Here is a 5,381-nt window from a genome sequence, read left to right on the forward strand (position 1 = left end):
CTGGCCCTCGGGCTCAGAGGAGCTGTGAAAGCTGTGTGCACAGCTCCTGAACCCTGTGGAATTGGACACTGTGAAATTAATCTCCTGTGGAAGCTTTCAGAGCAGTGCGTGCGTGGCGTACGGAGGAACCGGGAGCCCAGCCTTTGCCTTTTATGGCACCTGGGAACCCAGAAGACTCCAAGCCGGCACTCTCAGGAAGCTTTTTATAGCCCTTCAGAAGTTTCCACCTCTGTAGATGCGCACATCACAGGTACCCAGCTAGCCGAGACCCATTAAATCAGCAGCTAACGCAGGGGCTAATTAAATGCTCTTGCCACCGTTACCATCTGCTCCGGATGAGTGCAGTCAAAAACTTCTGTGAGTTTGATTAGAGCCCCCCGTGGGGCAGGGCTCTCCGACTGGAGCCCCAGGACTAGACAAACCCCGATGGAAGGCTCTGTCCTTAACCGATTGCCGTTTGAAGACGCAAGCTGTGGGGATTATTACAAAATTACTTCAGTTAATTAAAAAAAAATGAGAGAAAAGCTCTGAAGCAATTGACTCCTGCTTGTGCCTTTTATCCTAGAGTGGTCTCCGAGGATGAGCCGGGGTGTGGGACTGTGGGGTCTTCCCCATCTCTGGGTGCAGCAAGGGGACGTCAGGAGAAGTATTGGCTTTGATTCTCTTTGTTGTCAGAATAGAGTATTCCTCCGTGATTTGGGGTGAGCTCTGGTTCTTCAGGTTTGGAAAGCCAATCCCTTAATTTCCTCCAAAGTCTCCCTCTCCTGGGGTCACAGTGAATTTCTGGTGCCTCAGTGTGGTTGGATTCTCTCGTCTTTTCCCCAGGCGATGTCTAAGCTTCCATTGGTTTTATGTTCTGATCAGCTCCAGGTCGGGGAGACGAGATATTGATCACACGAAGACCAATGGCTTGATCTGGGCGTGTTGGCGCACGTCTGTCACGCAGTACTCAGGAGGCAGAAGGACGTTGTGGTAATTTCATCCCCAGCAGTTTTCAAAAATACCAAATGGGTTAATAACTCATTTGACAGGAGGCTCAGGAGTCCAAGGGAATCAATCCTCGGCTACATAGTAAACTCAAGTCCAGCCCAGGTTCCATGAGACCCTGTCAGAAGGAGGAGGAAAAATGTCACGGGATAACCCTTCTGTAAGCTGTGAAGATTCTGGCCTATAGCAAGGCAGAAAATAGCTAGGTGGGAAAAATAAACTGAATAGAGGGAGAAAGAAAGGCAGAGTCTGGAGAAATGTGAGCCAGCCACCCAAGAAGCAAGATGCCAGCAGACCAGTCCGGTCAGAGTCATGGCCATGTAGCAACGCATAGATGAATAGAAATGAGTTAATTTAAGTGTAAGAGCTACTTATTAATAAGCCTAAACAATAAGTCAAGCATTCTGTAATTAATAGTAAGCCTCTGAGTGATAATTTAGAAGCTGCTGCAGGATGGGGCGAGACAGAGAAACCTCCAATTACAGAGGAGGAGGAGGAAGAGGAGGAGGAGGAGGAAGAAGAGGAGGAGGAGGAGGAGGAGGAGGAAAGAAGAAACCATAGCAACAACGGCTTGATGGTCTGGAGAGCTGGCTCAGTGGTTAAGATCATCTGTTGCTCTTCCAGAAGACCTGAGTTTGGTTCCATCACTGATGTTAGAAGGTTCACACTGCCTGTACCTCATGCCCCAGTGAGTCTGATGCCATCCTCTGGCCCCCAGAGGTACCTGCACACACATGGCATGCACATGTGGATATAAATAAGAAAAATAAAATACGTCTTCATTTAAAAACATATCACCAGTGGTTTGGTGACAGAGTGATGGTGATCACCCGTTACCCAGAATTGGAGGTGAGCAGGGAGGTGAGGGTTGTAAGTTCAAGACCATCCTGGGCTACAGAGTGAGTTCCAGTCCTGGGCTTTATACTGAAACCCCATCTCTAAAGCAAACAAAACAACAGTGTTAAAAAAAAACAACACGCCAATAAGCCATACAGGCAAATAAAAACCAACAAAACAGCAATGAAAACTCAAACTGAACAAGCAAAAACCAGTAGTTCAGGGCCGGAGAGATGACGCTGAGGTCAAGAGCACTTACTGCTCTTCCAGAGGGCCTGAGTTTACTTCCCAGAACAATTGTCAGGCAGCTCACAACTGCCTGTAACTCCAGCTCCAGGAGATCTGATGCTCTTTTTTGTTCTCCAAGGGCATCCGTCCATATGTGGCATACACACATGCACACACATAAATAAAATAAAAACCAAACTAACAGGAAAAAAAGAATACACAGAAAAAGTGGCTTGTCACGACAATGCGTGTGAGTGGTCTGTGTCCCTGCTGTAATGTCACCCAGATATGACGCCTCTGTCAATCCGTGTTTGTTTGTTTTTATCCTCCCTCCCTGGCTGCCAACCCTGAGTGCACGGTCATCAACAGCAGATTAGAAAAGAAAGAGACAGCCAGGCATGGCAGGCTGCTGGGAGGCGAGCTGAGAAGGATTGTACTAAATGTGGACCAGCATCTGGACAAGCTGCCTGATCTCCTCCCAGTCCATAGCAACAGGCCGGATGGAGAACCACGCTGCAGTCATGAGGTCCAGGCTGTGGGAGCCTCTTCAAGGACTAGCCCTACCAACCACACCGCTGGGCTGAGAAATGGCTCAGTCGGTAGAGAGCTTGCCGCACAAGCATGTAGACCCAAGTTCAGATCCTCAGCGCTCACGTTAAAAACCAGGGATTCCACCTCAGTGATCCCAGAACTGTGGAGTAGACAGTGAAGACCCCTGGGGCTCAATGGTCAGCCAGCTGGTCGAATGATGAACTCCAGGTTCAAAACCAAGGTGGGAGCAAAGAAGACACCCAGAGTCCATTCTTGACCCCAAGCTGCAAGAAGAAAAACGTACAAGGAGGGACTGTCTATTTCAGCTTGTGATTTCAGAGGCTCAGCCCACAGTTAGCTGGCCCCATCGTTGCTGAGTTGCAGTGAGGCAAGCATCAGTGTAAGATTGTGCAAAGCAAGGATGTTCACCTCATGACAAGAGAGAGCACACCTATTGTGGTGGCCTGAGTGAGAACAGCCCCCTCCCAGGCTCATCTCTGTGAATGTTTGATCCCTATTGGTGGAACTCTTTGCAAAGGATTAGGAGGCGTGGTCTCATTAGAGGAGGCATGCCACTTGGGGCGGGATTTGAGGTTTCTAAAGGCCTATACCTGGCCCAGTCTCTTCTCTCTCTCTCTCTCTCTCTCTCTCTCTCTCTCTCTCTCTCTCTCTCTCCTCTCTCCCCTCCCTGCTTGTGCTTCAGATGTAAGCTCTCAGCTACTGCCCCAGCACCATGCCTGCCAGCCTGCGACTTTCCCCATGGTGGTCATGGACTCACCTTCCGAAACTGTAAGCAAGCCCTCAATGAAACACTTTGTGTTACAAACTGCCTGGGTCATGGTGTCTCTCCACAGCAACAGAGCAATAACTAAGACATCTCTAGTACCAGGCTTTCCCTCCTCCTTTTGTTCCATTCAGGTTCCCAGTTTATTGAGTGGTGTCACCCACATCCAGGGCGGGTCCCTCCTCCAGTTAAACTGTCCCTCGGAACGCCCTCACAGGCACACCCTACTAATCTCAGCCCTTCTCAGTCTAATCAGGTCGACTGCCGGTTGACCATTGTGCACACTGAAGCACCCTCGGCTGGAGTGGAGATCTGCCTGATATGACCTGGCCCACGGGTAGCACCCAGGGTGTAGGATGGAGCCTAATCCCTAAGCGTTGATACTTACGAGAGAGAATGAGTCCACGGGTACTCGTCATAACATCTCTGTGTGTATCGATGTGAAACTGTCTACAATAAAAAGGATTTTTAATCAAGCAGTTTGCTTCAAGTTAGTGTATTGGGTAGAGCACCCTGGAGGCTTGAGAACAGCACATTCCTGTGTCTCGTGGTTCCCTGGCTCCACATACCACCAGTCCTTCAGGACCGAGCCCCTGGGGCCGCCCTGCTGTCTTAGATGAGGATGGTGTGTAAGTTTCTGGTTGCCTAGTGATGGCTGGCAGTGAGTCGATGCCTTGCTCTGGAGCACAGTAGTTGAATATTGATTATCTGGGTGATTTGAGGATTCAGCTCACTAGACAGATATATATATCTCCGTATACCCTCTGGGAGTCCCAGGTACTCAGGATGCTAGCTCCGCTTTCAAAACCAGTCTTGATTCAGCTGCTCTGCAGCTGGACAGCAAATCCAAGGCCCAGGTTTCTGAGGGTGGGTCTGTAAGTCACCTTCTCCTAGGGTGCTGGGGTGGGTCTCCGTGGGTGGGGTGGGTCTCTGCATCACTTCCCCTAGAGTGCTGGGATGGTCTCCCTTGCCAGCAGTCGGCTGACTCCCAGTGTTGGGGCAATGTCTCGTCCTTGAGCCTGTCACCGACCAGTTGACCTCAGCAGCTGGGCTAGCCTCACTCTACTGAGACAAGATGTTCTAGTTAGCTTTCTGTTGCCATGATTAAACACCATGACCAAAAGCAACCTAGAGGGTTTATTTCAACTTACGCTTGCTGGTCACAGTCTGTCATAGAGGGAAGTCAGGGCCGGAGCTGAAGCAGAAGCCAGGCAGGAGCCCTGCCCACCAGTTCCCTCACAGACTCAATACTCAGCTGTCTTTCTTACACAGCCCAGACCCATCTGCCATGGCTGCTGCTGCCCACAGTAGGCTGGACCTCCCATATCAACTGTCAGTCAAGACACTCCCTCACAGACACGGCCAATCTGATTGAGGCAATTATTTAATTGAGGGTCTCTCTTCCTAGGTGACTCTAGCTTGGGTCAAGTTGACTATAAAAGCCAACTTTTATAGTCATGGCTGAGCAAGCCATGGGGAGCAAGCTATGAGTTCAGGCCAGCCTGGTCTACAAGATCTAGCTCCAGGATAGGCTCCGAAGCTACAGAGAAACGCTGTCTCGAAAAACCAAAACCAACAACAAACACAAAAACAGGACATGGGGGTCTTTGGTGTCCTGACAGACCTAGAACTGCTATGATAATCAAGAAAGACTTTGAAGTTCTGACCCTCTGGCCTCTACTTCCTAAGTGGAGATTGCGGGTGTGCATTATTGCGGCTATTGTATGCGGGGCTGGAGATGGAGCCTAGGGCCTTGTGCTCAGTAGACAAGCACTCTACTAACCAAGCTGTGTACCCAGCCCCTTACTGACAGATTGATGGGTGATAAAGGGTGCCTATTTGTTGGGGATCCTGGGGAAAGTAGTGAAACACTTTTTTTTTTTTCACTCCTGGGAAAGCTACTTGGAGTTCATGGTCTTTGAAGAGGGTTGGCAGTGCCAACTTCTGCTTGTTTTTTGGTCAAAGAACAGCTCAGGAGAACGAGGGAGTCTAGAACCTGCCCGCTTTGAGCTAG

The sequence above is a fragment of the Myodes glareolus genome, chromosome 9 (assembly GCF_982192425.1).
Source record: "Myodes glareolus chromosome 9, mMyoGla1.1, whole genome shotgun sequence".
NCBI lineage: Eukaryota > Metazoa > Chordata > Mammalia > Rodentia > Cricetidae > Myodes > Myodes glareolus.